Source organism: Euprymna scolopes, chromosome 16 (genome assembly GCF_053919585.1).
Source record: "Euprymna scolopes isolate OS-2025 chromosome 16, ASM5391958v1, whole genome shotgun sequence".
Taxonomy (NCBI): domain Eukaryota; kingdom Metazoa; phylum Mollusca; class Cephalopoda; order Sepiida; family Sepiolidae; genus Euprymna; species Euprymna scolopes.
Genome location: NC_136497.1, coordinates 27,108,921 through 27,128,949, shown reverse-complemented (window position 1 = coordinate 27,128,949; position 20,029 = coordinate 27,108,921). Strand labels below are relative to the sequence as shown.

Sequence of the window (20,029 nt, the reverse complement as noted above, 5' to 3'; positions counted from 1 at the left end):
ATATATAGACTTATATGCCTAAATATATGAACTGGACATGGAAACAATTGTAACGTAAATTGTAATACACTTTTTGTTGTCACCAACACCTTGTTTTGAAGTCTTGTTTTTGCTTACACAGTATATATATATATATATATATATATATATATATATATATATATATATATATATATATATATATATATATAAATATATATATATATATACGCCTTTGTAAGGTTAGTAAGAGAAAACTCGAGCAGCGTGCTCGATTGTCAAGATAATATCAAAATAAGGCCATAATATATATCAATATATGTAGCACAGCAGATGAGAACTGCATCGATACCGTCGGTTTCAAATCCAACAAAGGGGCCTTATATCTGGTCATCTATCTCGGATTGTCTTTAACCTCTGTTTATATATGTTTCAGCGGAAATGGCGTCTCGCACGCTGTATCTGGATACATAGGTTTTCTGAGCTTGTATAACATTATATATATATATATATATATATATATATATATATATATATATATATATATATATATATATATATATATATATATATCCGATTGATAGCGTTCAAATTGTTTTAGTAGTGAAAATATAGCTTTCTATGAGTTCAATGATCTGTTAGTTCATTAGGATTCAACCTAGCAACCCATTACATGAAATTGCTAAAAAAAAAAAAAAAATCTTTAAATTCTGCAAGTATTTTTCTCCAACCGTATCTATTTTACCTCAAACTGCAGAAAGCATGAGACAGCAGCTGTGATGTGGAATAAATTCACAATGATTATCTAGTAATAAAATTGCTCTTTGTCTGATCGATAGTGTTTTATCTTTAAATTGTTTAATGCAGAAAATAGTGCCCCCCACAACAACACCGTACACAAAATCATTAATAAAATTGCTTTAAATATAAACGATTATAGTAATAGTAAAGGTTTCGAAAAGAGTATACAGAACATCGAAATACTGATGATTGCCAAATTGTTTAAACAGATTTCAATGCCAAGGTTTAGACCCGCAAACAGTATCAAAGAAATAAAAAAAATACTCTCATTATTCTTTGATTAGAATCGGACTAATGGCGTTTAATCGATTTCATATCTAAAATGGAGTAAATGTTAATAAACTTGATCCAAACTGCAAACAAGACGAAAACTTAATCGATGTTTGAGGATCGTTATCTTCGCTTCCACGCCCGAAATTATCTAACCTGCAAAATTTGGTTACTCCATTTCTGACGTTCATACCTCACGTTTTGTAATGCTAAACTGCTTCAGTCACAGCTGGAAGTGTACATCGCCTCCAAACGTAACATAATGTCTGACAATAGTAAAAAAAAAATTAATCGATTTTTTTTTTGGTGATTGTAAACAAGTTAAGAAAATCGGAAATTATGATCGTGGTGGTGTTTTTAAAAAAAACATGTTGAGATAAGAAAGAAGAGGAACAGATGTTCAATGGGAAACAACGTTATGGGTTGGATGAGTCGACAAAACGAATAAAAATACGCAGTTTCTATTTCCAATATTTGTTTTATGGAATCAATGGGCAACACGTGGAATAATTAGTGACATACTCTTGATATATACCCCCTTTGTACGGAAGGCAGGGAGAATAAACTAGTGTCCAAAGTGGTACACTCTGGCATGCTAATATGCCTTAACAGTCCCACCGGCATAACGCCGAAAGCCCCTCGGGCAGTTTGATATAAATTAACTCCTTCTCAAAGCCAGAAGGCAATTCGTGGGAAATTATAGGGGGACAATAAAACGATCGCTTTGTAGAAGACAACATGATTCCATTTCTGTTTGATTAAATCGGCTTTCCATTTTTTTTTTTTTTACGGACCATCTACTAGTTTGCCAGTTGTGTACATGTCTGAAAGTGATACAATTTTCAACGAGGGAGATCGAACATGCACAGCTGTACAACTCATGCTTTCTACCGATCCAAGTTATAATAACAGGACCATTGCCAACATTCTCAAAAGGCATCGCTGGATTGCCACGAATAACAAGGACGTGCCCAGGGTAATGAAAACAAAGTTTGCGGTCACGGTTAAAGTCTTTGGTGTGATTTCATGTGAGGGCCACATCATACCAGCTCACACATTCGAATCAAGTGGCCCCTACCGGCTCTGGGTGTTGCAGAAGAACACGGCACCGACCCACAAGTCCAAAGAAATCCAGGCTTGAAGAAGTGCTACAACTTTGTACCCTTCTCTCACTGGACCCCCCTTCTTCCTCGACCTGAACCCGCTGGACTACTTCGTTTGATCATACGTCGAGAACATCACAAACATGACCTCCCACACACCACAGCCAACCTGATCGCCGCTATCCGCCGCGTATTCGCCGAGCTCCCGCCGGTGCATGTAGAAAAGACATGCTCCCAGTTTCGGACCCGTATCGAAGCGATGATTGAGTCTGAAGGCGGCTACATTGAATATATGTCAGCTCTACTACATAATCAAGTTACCTGAATTTATTTTTTTTTTCAAATAAAGCTGTACTATTCTTTTGTTATAACTCCATGCTGTAGACATTGCAAAGCTGAACGGAACGAATACCACCGATAATGAGAAAAAAAGACATTGTCATCACAATGGCATACTCCTTGTCAGACTAATTGCCGACTCGACTGGTATGCTTTGTGTAACAAATCCAGACAGCTTTATTTTCCTATATTTTTATCTTGTTATATTTGCAGTATATAATAATATATTTCGACCGATGAAATCTCCTTTTTTGGGTATTTTTTTGAACGTGGAAAATATATGAATGAAATATAAATGAATGAAAAATATAGATTTTTTTTAGTTTAAACATCATTCGTTCTCTTAACCCTCAATATTGAGTGTCATCCTCCCTTATTTTTTTTTATTTATACTCCAGCAGTACTCTACCAACATGTCAGGGTTCCATTCTCCTTTAAAACGTTTCTCCATCACTGACATAGCCCGTTGAAATCTCTCGCCATATTCGTCACTCACATCACTAAGATTCTCCGCAAAGTTCTCGAACGTGACAATTTTGCAAAACAAAAACAAAAGCAAAAACAAGAACAAAAGTAAAAAAATATACCTAATTCGACAAAAAAGGTCATAAAAGGATTTTCTATGCCATTGTGCATAAAACATGGCCTCAGATGTCCTGTACATTTTTAGTGTTTCACAGTGTTATTTCTCCATTTTTTCCCACTTAAGTGTAATAAAATCAATTTTTAATTCCTCTAGAGAGAGCCTAACCTATTTCACAAAAAATTCAAATTTGCTAGAATTTACAGCTGCATTTCTAGTTGACATTTTGTGTATTTTGAATTTTGATAAAAGTCATGAATCTTTCTATTTGTATTGCTTCGATTCTAGACTTATTTGATAGCCCGAGTAAACAAGCCTAACATGAAAAATGAAATAAACTCATGTTAATACGATGCATTTATGTTTTAAAATTTTATGGAAATGAATTAACAAGTCGTATTATTTGGATTATTCAGACTATTATTTTCATCTACGCATTTCCCTTCATCTCACCGTATGAAGATGTGACACGTCCAAAAAATTACAAATGCATAAAAGCTTGTGCACGCTGACCTCGTGAAAATTGCAGCACCAACCTCGTCGGCATTTCCCAGTAAATACACATAAGACAATAGCTGTAAACTAATTTCTTCACAAAGCGAGAAAACGAGGTCGAGTAAAGTAGATCAGCTAGACTAGAACAGAATAAATACCACAGATAGATAGATAGATAGATAGATAAATAGATAGATAGATAGAGAGAGTGAGAGAGAGAGAGTGAAAGTGAGAGAGTGAGAGAGAGAGAGGACGATATATATATATATATATATAAATATATATATATATATATATATATATATATATATAGAGAGAGAGAGAGAGAGAGAGACAGACAGACAGACAGACAGACAGACAGGCAGACAGTGAGAGAAAGAGAGAGAAGGAGATCCTCAATTGTTATAGGGCTATCAAGGTATTTTTTATCGTAACGCCATCATTAGATGGGGTGCCTACCACGGCTTAAGAAAGTCCCATCTACCCTCGAGAGAAGGAGAGACCACGCCAGTTTCTCAACTTGGTATTTTACCTCGCGGTACATGCAGCGCCTCACTTTTCCAAATGATCACCCATCTAGTACCGGCCAGTTTAACGTTGATTAACTCCGGTGATCTGACGAGAACCAAAGTGTCAACGTGATTATGCCGTATAAAACAGAAAACGCGGGTTTGTATTACTGTACACATAGATTCGAAAAAGTTGTCAAAAAACAAATATATAACAAATAAATGTTATCAAAAGCAAGATAAGTTACTTTTCTACCAAACTGGATATATTTTTCGTGTTTTTATTCAATGTAACATGTTTATTCAGCTCGAAAAACACACAGTGTTTACCGATGTATTGGAAAATTCAAGATAGCGTCTGATTCTCTCTTTAACGCGGTAAGTGTGGGAAAGGATGTTATAAATAAAAAACCGGATAAAATACTGTTAAAAACTCGTTCAATATATGTTACCGTGACATAGGTTGACATATATTCGGCGGGTTTTTAATAGTATTTTGTATAGTTTTTTATTTATAACACCTTTTTCCATACTTACGGTGTTAAAGAGGGTGTGAGACGCCATCTTGAATTTTCCAATACATCGGTAAACACTGTATGTTTTTCGAGCTGAATAAATATGTTACATTGAATAAAAACACAAAAAAATATCCAGTTTGGCAGAAAAGTAATTTATCTTACCTTTGATAACATTTATTTGTTATATATTTGTTTTTTGACAACTTTTTCGAATCTATGTGTACAGTAATACAAACCCGAAAACGCTAATAACAATTAAAGTGTGAGTACATTTTTTAACCTGTTTTGAGAAACTCTATAGTTTAGTTATTTGAAGAACCTGACTGATAATTGCCCCTAGTGATCCTAGATGCAACTGAAAGGAAATTTTCGATGGTGTCTTTGGATTCATTAAAACAAAAATAACACTTTATTGAAACGCATTTGAATTTTTTGTTAACGCATCAATTTACATAACATGCCTAAAACATTGTCTTCATTTGTAATGCAATCCGTTGTAAAAAAAAAGATATAATATACCAAAAACGTCATTTTTTTAAAATGTACTAACAAACTACTGTTACGTCAGTAAAGAAATTAGTAAATAATTACAAAGCATACTATATCATGCATAACGTTAATAGTAATAAAAGCTTGATAAACTGTATATCCCTTAGGGATGGATACAATGATGCTAATCGAAACAGGATATAATAAATAGGAATGCACAGAAAATGTACTAATAATGTGCTATAATGCAATATGATATAAGATAATGCAATATGGTATAAGATAATGCAATATGATATAAGATAATGCAATATGATATAAGATAATGCAATATGATATAAGATAATGCAACATGATATAAGATAATGCAATATGATATAAGATAATGCAATATGTAACATAGCGAATGAACGAAACTAACGATATAAATAACTATATTTGACAAAAAATGAAACAATTAATCACCAAACAAGCGACTACTTAACTACATTGATATGAAGAAAATAACATAGAATATAAATTACAGTGGATAAATAAAATCAGCATTATGTATAAAATCATTATGTATAAAATTATGTGTAAAATTTTTATGTATAAAATTATTATGTGTTAAATTTTTATGCATACAATTATAATGTATAAAATAATTATGTATAAAATTATTATCTGTAAAATGATTATGTATGAAATTATTATGCATAAAATTATTATGTATAAAATTATTGTGCATAAATTTGTTATGTGTAAAATTATTATGTATAAAATTATTATGTGTAAAATTATGATGCATGAAATTATTATGTGTAAAATTATTATGTATAAAATTATTATGTGTAAAATTTTTATGCATACAATTATAATGTATAAAATAATTATGTATAAAATTGTTATCTGTAAAATGATCATGTATGAAATTATTATGTATAAAATTATTATGTATAAAATTATTATGTATAAAATCAGTATGCATAAATTTGTTATGTATAAAATTATTATGCATAAAATTATTATGTGTTAAATTATTATGTACAAAAGTATTATGTATTAAATTATTATGTACAAAATTATTATGTGTTAAATTATTATGTATAAAATTATTATGTGCTAAATTATTACGTACAAAATTATTATGTGTTAAATTATTATGTATAAAATTATTATGTGCTAAATTATTATGTATAAAATTATTATGTGTTAAATTATTATGTATAAAATTATTATGTGTTAAATTATTATGTACAAAATTATTATGTGTAAAATTATTATGTACAAAATTATTATGTGTTAAATTATTATGTATAAAATTATTATGTGTAAAATTTTTATGTATAAAATTATTATGTGTTAAATTATTATGTACAAAATTATTATGTGTTAAATTATCATGTACAAAATTATTATGTGTTAAATTATCATGTATAAAATTATTATGTATAAAATTATTATGTACAAAATTATTATGTGTTAAATTATTATGTACAAAATTATTATGTGTTAAATTTTAGTGTTGCACAGTGTTAATTCTCCATTTTTTTCCACTTAAGTGTAATAAAATCAATTTTTAATTCCTCTAGAGAGAGCCTAACCTATTTCACAAAAAATTCAAATTTGCTAGAATTTACAGCTGCATTTCTAGTTGACATTTTGTGTATTTTGAATTTTGATAAAAGTCATGCTGATAATCTATTTGTATTGCTTCGATTCTAGACTTATTTGATAGCCCGAGTAAACAAGCCTAACATGAAAAATGAAATAAACTCATGTTAATACGATGCATTTATGTTTTAAAATTTTATGGAAATGAATTAACAAGTCGTATTATTTGGATTATTCAGACTATTATTTTCATCTACGCATTTCCCTTCATCTCACCGTATGAAGATGTGACACGTCCAAAAAATTATCATGTACAAAATTATTATCTGTAAAATTATTATGTATAAAATTATTATCTGTAAAATTATTATGTATAAAATTATTATGTGTTAAATTATTATGTACAAAATTATTATGTGTTAAATTATTATGTATAAAATTATTATGTGTTAAATTATCATGTATAAAATTATTATGTGTTAAATTATCATGTATAAAATTATTATGTGTGAAATTATTATGTATAAAATTATTATGTGTTAAATTATTATGTATAAAATTATTATGTGTTAAATTATTATGTACAAAAGTATTATGTGTTAAATTATTATGTACAAAATTATTATGTGTTAAATTATTATGTATAAAATTATTCTGTATTAAATTATTATGTATAAAATTATTATGTGTTAAATTATTATGTACAAAATTATTATGTGTTAAATTATTATGTACAAAATTATTATGTGTTAAATTATTATGTGTAAAATTATTATGTTATAAATTATTATGTACAAAATTATTATGTGTTAAATTATTATGTACAAAATTATTATGTGTTAAATTATTATGTATAAAATTATTATGTGTTAAATTATTATGTACAAAATTATTATGTGTTAAATTATTATGTACAAAATTATTGTGTTAAATTATCATGTACAAAATTATTATGTGTTAAATTATTATGTACAAAATTATTGTGTTAAATTATCATGTACAAAATTATTATGTGTTAAATTATTATGTACAAAATTATTGTGTTAAATTATTATGTACAAAATTATTATGTGTTAAATTATCATGTATAAAATTATTATGTATAAAATTATTATGTACAAAATTATTATGTGTTAAATTATCATGTACAAAATTATTATGTGTTAAATTATCATGTATAAAATTCTTATGTGCAAAAGCAAAGCTAGAAGCAAAAGGACATAATATAATTGTGGTTAAATCAATCATATGTTAAATTCGACACACTTCTATCAAAACTCAACTCCCAATCTCGAAACATTAATACTTTAATTCTTTTTCTCTCTCCCATTGCAAAACTCATTCATGTTCTGCAAGGGAAGAAAAACGATAACATCCACTATAAAGCAACAAAAGCAAAAAACCTTCTACAAAATAACTGGATACAACATGAATACTATTTCCAAAATAACTGGATTCGGAATCAAAATTACCTGAAAAAGGTTGATATGCCGTAAGACAAAACAACCAAACCAAACCAACTCTCGTCGTTCTACTGTCAAAAACTTAACTCCAAATCTCAACACTCTACTGTCAAAATTCAACTCTTTTATATCCAACTGGAAGCATCTCATATACATGTTAGGTGACAATATTTCAAGCAAATATTTTAATCGAATGTGTTCTTAAACTTATTGCACTTGTTGTGCATATCCCTGAAAAAGCCACTTAGCAACAAAATCTCACCTCTCCACTTTTGAGCTTCCCAGATTCCAGAAAGCGTTTTACTCAAATAGTTTCTTCCCTCGAGCAGCTAGAATTCGGAATTCCCTTTCTGCTACCTGCTTTCCTGACTGTACTGATACGCAGCAGTTTAAATGTAGCGTAAACCAACATTTTGCTAATTTTCCCTAGGCATGGTCCCAAATAGTAGCCCATTTGCGTCCATATGGTGATAAGCCTTGTTAGTGGTGAACGTGTCTAACAAAAAAGCATATACAAAGAAAAGACGGCCATTTTCTTTTTTAGTTTTTTGTCTACACAGAACTCTAAAGACTTCACGCAAACAGATTTTGTACGAATTTTTTAAGTGCTTAATTACAAATGAGCAACTTATTTTGCCTTTGGTAGCATTTTAGACCAGACTACAATACTGAAAACATGAGCAAAAAATATGCAAACGTTGGATAATAAGTGGGTTTTAAAGATATATATATATATATATATATATATATATATATATATATATATATATATATATATATATATATATATATATAGAGAGAGAGAGAGAGAGAGAGAGATCTTAAAAGATGTCAAAAAGTGTATAACTTTTAGTTTTGGTATTAAATAAAAACTGGATTACGATATTGTAAAATATATTAGGTTATAAAACAAATAAAAAAGTTGTTAATATCATGCTAGTTTCGAAATTGATCTCCGCTTAGATCAGTGACGGACGTTATAGCTTTTTGATCCGGTGTTACCATTAAATAAAATTAAGATGAAAAATAACGCAGTTTTCTACATTTAAAATATTTAGAATGAATGCTTAGCAATAATAATCGAAATAAAAATCAAAATACTTTTTTGAACATAGAAATATTACATATTCGAATTTACTTGAACGTAATTGATGATGGGTTCGGCACCAGAAAAAAAGTACGGCAGATATTAACAGGGGAGAAAATGTGGTAAGCAATAGTGTTTAATATACCTTAATAAGAACGAAGCATAAAAAGTGGATATGCATTAATTTTAATTGACGATTTAAAAATACACACGATTTTAATTTAATATAGACAAAATTTCTAAAGAATATGATAACTGTTGCCCGCTCTAGTGCTATTTATTAACTGCCGAATAGAAACAACAAAGCGGAAGTTTGTAATATTAATAATAGAGTTCGGTCGAATAATAAGACATGAAGCAAATAATGTTACGCATGTGCAAAAGAAAAATACACCGGAAATATGAACATTTAAGATTAGTACATTTATTTGAAATAATTGCACTTTACAGATTATAACTTATTTGTACCGAGGATACAGAATTATTAATTTTGGATGCGTCACCAAAATCCGCTTTTCAAGGTAACAAAAAGTAAAGAAAAAAAAAAGGAGAAAAAGCATTTATGGCAAATTTCTCGGAAAGAGTAACTAGTGGAAATGAGCAAAAGAAATACAGACCCGAATAAGTTTAAAATGATTCAAGTTTATTAAAACAAAAAGTTATCGATTGCCTTTATTTCCCAAGGCTGGTGTAAAAAAAAAACCCTTAAGAAACATTTAAAATACATATAAAAATACAAAAAAAAAAAAGACGGCAAATGCTTACTTGCAAGAAAGGCTGAAAGAAAAGAACATATAAAAAACGGAAAACAGTCCTTGTTTTGAATTCAGTCCTTTTAACAAAATGTTCAGTCTTTCTTTGACAAAATGTTCTTTTTTTTTCTTTTCCGAAAGGAATCACAAACAAAAAGTTTCTTTGACCTAAAATGGGAGAAAGAAGTAATTTCCTTTGTGAAGGCTTTTGTGTCTTTTAATTCAAAGAGGAGAAAACACCATAAAGCTGCTTTGGTAGGCGTTATGAAGGGTAAATTCTTGAATTATGGAAGATTTGAAGGTTGAAAATCTTTCAAAAGGGGGAATTTCCTTTCTAGGAGCGATATTCTGCTCGTCTCGTCGGCAAAATTAAATGTTGTTCTTCTTAGAAAAAAACTCCTCTTCTTTTGCTCAGGTAGTTTCCTTCGTTAGTCCTTTGAGAATAATAATTTACCAGTTGTAAGACTCGATTGTCTTTTAATAACCGGTATTAATCTTCCCGTAGTAAGACCATGTTGTCTTATAATGACTGAGAATAAAATAACGTCAATAGTTTAGTTCTAAACAAACGTCTTTCTCCAAAGGAGGAGAGAAAAAAACCGTGGAATTTAACGTCAAGAATCCTTTCTGATCTGACGGAGCCGAATAGCGTCCTTCTTCTAGGCCGGTTAGATTCGAACTGACGAAAAAGGGCAAAAGGCCCATTGTCGTCGTCCTCCTCCCCCTTCCAGAGGGTAGGAGAGGGGCTGGCTGCTAGAAAGCGAACTATACCTAATCTGTAACACTAAAGAGAGGCCACATCAGACCTGTAGGGTTGATGTGACGTTTCTTTTGGTTAAAAGTAATTTTTTGTTCCCGGACGATGATCGGGTGTTGAAGGAATAAAAATTATTATTAATTTTTTTTATCAATAAATTCTGAGCTAAGTCTGTTGTTGAGATGGCGGCGGCAAAAGTGCCTTTGTAGCGAGAGGTTAAATCACATTCTAGACTTCAAAAGCGAAAAAGAATGCATAAAATATTTTAGCCAAAATGCACAGGCGTTTGATCTGAAATGGCCGAAATCATAGCTGTGCAGGAGCCGGAGGGTTGGGGATTGCACACCCGCAATTGGCAAAACTATGAGCCAAGTTTGATCTGTGAGTTTGACAGTTGAAAAAAGTCGGGTTGTTTTTGATCTGAGAGAAACACACGCAGTGACTCGGCATTATGTTTTAGAACAAAGAATAGGAAAAAAATGAATTGTCCGAAATTTCAAAACAATAATATGACGTATCGAGAATTGTCATTTGGTGAATCAGGTCGAACGAAAATTGAAGTTATGAAATATTTTTGCTCGAATTGGAAAATGTGTTGTCCGATAAGTTCAAAGCGACAAATGCATTCTTGGTCTTTTGACGTAATCAAAATGTCTGATATAATGGAATGGCCGACAACCAGAACTTAATTCAAAGATAAACTAAAATTCCTTTGAATTATCAAAGCGAAAAATGAGATCAATAGATAATTTTAAAACAAATAAAATCGCGTGATTTACTTTAAGTCTAAGGAAAAATAATTTTCCTGGATATGGAAAAATTCCATTAGTAAGCCAGGGAGGAGTTAAATAATACAACGTGTAAGTTGGGCGTTAATTAAAGGAGGAGTCAATCCAATTTTGGAAATGGACCAATGAAAAAGGGTCCTGTCGAAGTATAATCAACCAATGAGAAAAGGCCCCGTCGAATTATAATCAAGCAATTTGATTGGTCGATGACGAACATGGGTGTCGTCATTATTCCATAATTGTATTATAAAAGAAATGAAAAATCAGAGATTAAGTCAGAGAGTCCGGGTCAGAGTCAAAGAGAGCTAAGTCAGGTTGTTCCGTCTCGGCAGAATCACCTCTCCTCTCTCTCCCCCTCGCTTATTGCCTGATAACTCAACGCTTATAACGTGTCGATCACTTAACGAGAATTACGCAAAGTCCGCGATACCGACCAGGTATTTCAACAACAGAAGCTCAGTTGTAGAACTAACTGCTTGCTTGAATTAATTGTCAACTATATGTATATGCTGTAAATACTTCTTTTATGAATTTCCGAAATATATATTATATTAACCAACCTCCGGAGTTTTGTTGCTGATGTGCGTTGATCCCTATATGTGTATATTTCTTTATTTGCCATTTGTGACACCGTATCCGTCAACGAACACCCAGAATAACTAGACTATCCACGGAGAACAGACCTTGAGGACCGAGCATCCGAGAAGAATCCCCAACGCCTTAACGAAGAACTCACTGGGTGACGCGACGTACTAACGGTTGGCAGACCTGGTTGCCCAGTCGACATATCGTAACTGTACCGACCAGGGTGCAGATCATAACTGGGCCGCGATCAGAGGTTCAAGGTCGTGTAAGGTCACGTTGCAAGGTCACAAGCTGCTGCTGATGATAATAGAAGTGACCTGCCGGTCAAGGAATGCGTTCCTTGACCAAAATGCGGAGATGTTGAATGGGTATAAATAAAAAAATAAATAAAAATTATTTCTCTCTTAAAAATTTCAACATTATGAAGCCGGTGCGTAGCATATGGTGCGATGCCACAAAAGACCCATAAAAAAAACTACCAAGTTATAAATGTACTTTTGTTGCTTGTTTTTTTTTATGCATATTCTTAGCGCTGATGAGCTGCCTGTACTAGGATAAAAATGAAAACATGTATCCAGAGAATTATATATAAAATACCAGTATGGACAAAAAGAGAGAGAAAAAATACTTATATTCTAAATAAACTGAACAATTTTTTGGACGAGCATAAATGGGTGTCTGTTCCCAGTGAAAGCGATATGATACTAAAAACTATTTATGGCTCTAGTATTGAACTATCGAGCTATATAAACAAACGTTGTGTTATTGATATTTATATGTGAATACAAAATTGTAAAATTTCATTATATATATATATTTAATGAGTAAAAAGTAAATGAAAAAGTACTCAATATTACTGTAGAACAAAATATATATTTTATTACCGTTTTTTAATCTGATTATATATATATATATATATATATATATATATATATATATATATATATATATATATATATATAAGAAAATTAAAACTGTAAGTTAAAATTTACAATAAAAATTTATTGTTCGACTGAATACTCAAAAAAAAAAAAAAGAACAAACAAATTTTTTTACATTGTAATCTGTTTTTTGGAGAATTCAGTCGAACAATAAATTTTGATTGTAAAGTTTAAATTACAGTTTTAATTTTCTTTCTCTTATAATAAGCTTTACTTTCTATTGCGTATTGAACTTTTTATTCGGTTGGGATTAAATTATCTATATATAAATACTGGTATGTATATTAGTTTGAAGTTTACCATTGCGCATATCAGGTAAACACTACATTCTTTTGATTTCATTTCTTTTATATATATATATATTTTATATATATATATATATATATATATATATATATATATATATATATATATATATCAATATATATATATATATACATCAATATATATATGTATATATATATGCGCAGATAGTCATATAATGATTAGAACACTCTGACTGACGTTGAAAACATTTAATAAGAATTAATGTTTAAATTTCAACTGTATCTCTCGCGGTTGACGGTAGCTCAGTGGTTCGGGTTCTTGCTAATGAAGCCTGACATGACTTCACTTGCCGGGGTTCGAATCTTTCGACTGGTGTTAATCGTGACACCCTGCACTGATGATTTCCGAAAGAATGAAACACTAGTGTCTGTAGGTATTTAATAATTCTTATAGTAAATAATAATGTCAACCCCTTTTAGAAACTTGTTTCTTATCGTTGAGCACTTTCAGGTGTAATAAAGTCGATCAACTTAACTTATGCGCAGATTGTCATACAATGATTAGATCACTCTGACTAACGTTAAAAACATTTAATAAGAATTAATGTTAAAATTTCAACTGTATATCTCTCATGGTTAACATGAGCCGAGTGGTTCGGTTCCTCGCTAATGAAGCCAGACATGACTTCTGTTGCCGGTGTTCGAATCTCTTGACTGGCGTTAATTGTAATACACTGCGTTAATGATTCCTGAAAGGATGAAACACTAGAGTCTGTAGGTATTTAATAATTATTATAGTAAGCAGCAACAACAACAACAACAACAACAATAATAATAATAATATATATATATATATATATATATATATTCTAAAGTCATGTTTACAAATTTATAATTGAGAGAAAGATTTGCAACATCAGATTAACTAATAAAAATTGTTAGCGCGGTGGTGTTTTTCTAAACAAACACCTACTTGTAGACGCTGTGTTTCTTACAGACAGCTGTTAACGAATTGATTTCTATAATACACAAGTCAATATTGACTTTTATATATAAGAGAATAGATTATCACACAAACGATCTTAATTACAAAGTTGTTGCCCATGGTCTAACCAATTGAGACCCGCGAGTATATATTACCTCTATTTACTTCAAATTGATGACATGGCATAGTATTTAAACTTATTTACATCAGAAATCTAAGTTACAAATAACAGTTTAATGATGCATAGTCGATATAATTATGATATAGAAAATCTCCATACTGTGCCATCAAGTACTTCTTTATATTCCATCGACTATCTCAAAAGTTATGCCAGAAAATGCTCAATATCTTACATGGAGCAGGTGCGTGTAATAATACAATATTAAAATTAGTGTTATATGCTGAATCTAAAGATGTGGCATCATGGCTATTATGCTTAGTAATAATGATAACGAGTCTCCTCGGAAGATGCCTCTCTGTATTCTTACGTCAGTCGGGTGTTGCCCACCAGCTGTCAGCTCCAGTTTCCAGGTTTCTATTGTTTTCTTAATAATATTAACAATCTTGTCGCTATCTTGTACATTTTTAGGCATTTAATTATCTTTGCTTAAGGGATAAGTCGTTTTATGTAATAAATCCATGCCATGGCTATGTTCTTTTTCCTGCTTTTTGACTTCTTTAATCTATCTAAAACAAGTTGCGTGCCTCTCTTTGTCCTTTTTCGGAATCATTTCAGTTCCACGATGGTTAAGAGGGGCGAGGTAAATCTGTTCACTCAGTTGTGCTCTTAAAATTTTCCAAATATTATTATTATTATTATTATTATTATTATTATTATTTTACTCATGAGGAGTAGTCACACGGGTCATCATCAAAGATTTCTCTTTGAGAATAACTTGTGGTGTTCTCTGGTGTCTGAGTGACAATAAGCCTCTTCAGATTTCCAGTACTCTCCACCTCTTTTGATAACCTTTGCAGATAAATATGCTTTATCGCAACAGCCACTTACCATTAATCGCTCGTTGTCAGCGACCATTGGTTTTCATTGGAATTTGGGTGACAATAAGCCTCCCCAAGGTCCCAGTCCTCTTTGCACTTATTCAGCCGAGGTCTGGCTAAAGCTTTCTCTTCTCGGTTTTTCCATCCTGCTTGACCCTCCTCGATTGTCTGGTGTAGTCCCGGTTTATTGTCACACACACACACACACACACACACACACACACACACACACACACACACACACAAGGAAAAAGAGGTAAGGGGAAGGTAGGGGCACAGCGGGGTTAACTTACAATTATTCAGTTTCAGATTTCATGATTCCATGTAATGTTCTTTTGTGTTTTAAATTTGTAGCAATTTCTTTATGTCCGGCTTGTGCCTGTAGGTCATGTGTGTTGACCTCCGCATTTAAGGGTTTTCCTTAATATTTTAACCATTTTCATTATTGTTATCCGTTATAGGTCCTCAGCCATCCCTTTCTAATTCTAATCTCTCCAATTCTTTTTTTTAAAGATTTTCGGTATTGTTCCTAGTGCTCCTACTATTAGTGATGTTATCCTTACTTTCTTCATCTTCCATATCCCTTTAAGCCCTCTAGTCATTTTCGTGAATTTGCTACGCTTCTCTATCTCCTTGCTCTTTCGTCTGTGGACTGATGGTATGACAAAGTCTACAATTTGATAGGACTTTTCTTCTTAACTATTATGATATCTGGTCTTCTTGCTTGAATGGGGGGTTCCGTTTGTATATTCATGTCCCATAGAATTTTGTGACTTTGATTTTCAAGTACCGCTGCTGGTTTGTGTTTGTACCATTTATTAGAGTGTTCAAGATGCAATTTTCTGCATAATTGCCAATGTATTGCCTTGCCCACTTCACCGTGTCTATTTTTATTCTTTTGAAGCTAGTTTGCTGCATTCACTTATTATGTGGTTTACCTTTCCTTTCTTTGTCCACAGTCTGCATTTTCTGTTTTCTTGTGCATTGTCGATCCTTGCTATGATGTGGTCCTAATTACGTCATCTTGTGTGGATCTGGATTAGAGATCCAGTTTTTCTGTTTAGATTTCCTTTTTTAGGGAATTTGGGTGGCAACAAGCCCCGAGATCACAGCCCTCTTTGCACCTAACTAGTGGACGTCTGCTTAGTTCTTTCTCTTCCTGGTCTTTCTATCCACCTTGACCCTTCTCGACTATTTGGTAGGGTACTAGTCGACACTATGCATTTTTTTAAAGGAGTACTAAAGTTAATATTTTTTGGTTTTAATTTTCTTGGCTCCAATTACAGGGTGAAACCATAAAACTTTTAATTGAAAAAAAATCAATTCAGGTAACTTGATTATGTAGTAGAGCTGATATCTATTCTATGTAGCCACCTTTAGCCTCAATCACCGCCTCGATACGGGTCTAAAATTGGGAGCATGCCTTTTCCACAAGCGCCAACGGGAGCTCGGTGAATACTCGGTGGATAGCGGCGATCAGGTTGACTTTGGTGTTGTGGAAGGTCCTATTGGTGATGTTCTCGGTGTATGACCAAACAAAGTAGTCCAGCGGGTTCAGGTCAGTAGAAGAGGGGCCAGTGAGAGAAGGGTACAAAGTCGTAGCACTCCTTCTGAAGCGAAGTCTGGGCCTATTTGGACTAGCAGGTCTTGCAGGACTAAAGAAATAGAAGGTTACTGGACTAGGCCGGCGTCTAGTGCTTCTGCCAAACACAGGGTCTGCCAGCGACCACCTAATTGTACCAGGGGATCATCACACTCTTCAGTACATTCAGGTACACTTTGGTGTTAACTTTCAAGCTGACTTCGAAGATGTGAGGTGGTATGATGGTGCCCTCACTTGAAATCACGCCAAAGATCATAACTATGGCCGGAAACTGTATTCATCACCATTGACACGTCCCTGTTATTCATGGTAATCCAGCGATGCATTTTGAGGGTGCTGGCAATAGTCTTGTTGCCATAACTAAAGATCGTTAAAGAGCATGTGTTGTGCAGCGGCACATCTCTGATCTCGCTCGTTGTACATTGTGCTACTTTCAGACATGATAGAAGGCGCCTATCGCTTTTGGGATTTGTACACAACTGGCCAACTAGTAGATGGTCTGCAATAACAACAGCATAGAAAGGAAAACCGGTTTCATCAAACGGAAATTGAATCATACCCCCATGATTCATGTAAGGTTCCATCCGGTATTATTATTATTATTATTATTATTATTATTATTATTATTATTATTATTGGCTCACATAGAGCTTTCACACAAGTCATCAAAGACCTGTGGTGTTCTCTGAAAAAGACGTCCAGCTCTCTCCACTTCCTTCAATAGCATTTGCAGATAAATTTGCGTCATCGCAACAGCCTCTTACCATTGATTTCTCGCTGGTAGTGGCCAATGATTTATACTGGAATTTGAGTTGCACTAAGCCTCCGCAAGGTTCAAGTTCTCTTTGTGCTTGTCCAGTAGAGGTCTGGTCAGCGCTCTCTTATCGATCTTTTCATCCTCTTTGACCCTTCTTGATACTTTGGTATCACTTCTTTTTTTTTGGCGGGTGGGGACGGTGATGATACAATGGGAGAGGATGCGTGATGGGGGTGTAGAACTTGTAGATATGCATCTTCAGTATTCTTCATTCCCTGTCACCCTTCTTCATTATATTGCATACTTGTATTATTCTCCGCATTCAAAGGTTTTCCTTAATATTTCAGCCGTTTTCATTATCAGAACTGTTCCTAGTGCTCCTACTATTATCGGTACTATTTTGATTTTCTTCATCAATCCCTTTTTACTCCCTGGCTAGCTCTGTGTATTTGCTCCGTTTCTCCTTTTCTTTCATACTCACTCTGTGGTCAGCTGGGACAGCAAAGTCTACGATTTGACAGGATTTTTCTTTCTTGTTAATTATTACGACATCTGATCTTCTTACTTGGACGGGATTGTCTGTCTGTATGTCCATGTCCCATAGGATTTTGTGGTTCTCGTTTTCGAGTACTGTTGCGAGTTTATGCTTGTACGATTTGTCTGTACGTTCAAATTGTTATTATTATTATTATTATTATTATTATTGTTATTGTTACTATTATTATTGTTGTTATTGTTGCTATTATTATTGTTATTATTGTTATTGTTATTATTATTTTTATTATTGTTATTATTATTATTGTTATTATTATTGTTGTTATTATCATTATTATTGTTATTGTTATTATTATTGTTATTGTTATTATCATTATTGTTATCATTATTATTGTTATTATTATTGTTGTTATTATTATCATTATTATTATTAATGTTATTGTTATTATTATTGTTATTGTTATTATTATTATTATAATTGTTATTATTATTAATGTTATTGTTATTATTATTGATATTATTATTCTTATTGTTATTGTTATTATTGGTATTATATTTTTATTATTATTGTTATTATTATTATTGTTATTATTATTATTATTAGTGTTATTAAATATACATGTATATATTTATATAGGAAAATAATAAGAATGGAAAATGAAGTCACAAAAACTATATATTGGTAAATATAGAATGGTTCATTTATTCAATAAAGGTATACACATTTAGTTGGCGGATAGAGGGGTTCTTTATGCCAAGTCATTTCAAAGCCTAATGCTTCTCATCAGAAGAGTAGAGAAGATGCTATGTTACATAATGGGGATGCGACATCTACCGTGGTATTCATCAGGAACGAAATAAATCAATAAAATTATGAATGAATGATGTTGGGGAGTTATATCGTTTTGTGACATCATTTTCCATTCTTATTGTTTATCTATATAAGCTCCAATGAAACTTGTTGAGCTTTATATTATCCCGATAAGTCTCCTCTTATAGAATTGAACTTGCTTTCTTCTTCTCAATAAGCAATATTATTATTTTCCTATACTTAGGACTAAATGGTAGAAACCCTTTCTTTGTATAATAGTATTAGTGTTTAATATCAGTGCTGACTCTAAAAGTCCTCTTATTTATATATATATATAAAAGATCTATTGGGTTTTTATTTATTTTATTATCGATTCTATTGTATTTAATTGGTTCGCTAACCTAAGCGGTGATGGAGCAACCTGCCCTTTGTTTATTTGCGTTACACCTTTTGTGGAGGCGTAATTTGTTGTCGTTATTATTATTATTATTATTATTATTATTATTATTATTATTATTATTATTATTAATTTTATAAATTTTGTTTATTAAATATTTAAATATTTTACATGCACAAAATCTATATAAATAAAAATATAAATGTATGTTTGTTCGTAACCAATAATCTAAACAACCACTGGACCGATTGCTTTGGCATTTTGGTATAGTATTTTCATCGTACCCATACATGTTTTTATATCTCTTTTTAATTATAACATTATACTTACTATTTCTTTAATAAATTAGGTGGTTTTCTTTGTAACAATGTTGCCATTTTTTTATTTGGGAAATATCACTGCCTGCCGGTTGTTCACCAGTCACGTGACATTGCTTAAATTAGCTTTCGGTGAACATCATATCTCGCTTAATGTAAACAAAATTTTAAATAGGTAAACTTTAATTATGTGATTAAAATTTAATTTAAATTAACCATGTGTGATCGCTTTGGAACAAGAACAGCATCTCTCTTCGGTCCTACCAGGGTGACTGAGCAGTCCTATTTAGGAGCCACACTGCTCACCTCAACACTTTCTGTCCAACATTTCGTGGGTGGATAAC

The 20,029-nt window shown here is 31.7% G+C and overlaps 1 protein-coding gene across 1 annotated transcript in view; it reads right to left on the bottom strand.

Moving 5' to 3' along the window:
• The window catches only part of LOC145295896 (uncharacterized), a 69,575-nt gene that overhangs the window by 28,828 nt on the left and 20,718 nt on the right, over positions 1-20,029 (bottom strand). The gene's annotated exons all lie outside the window — the stretch shown is intronic.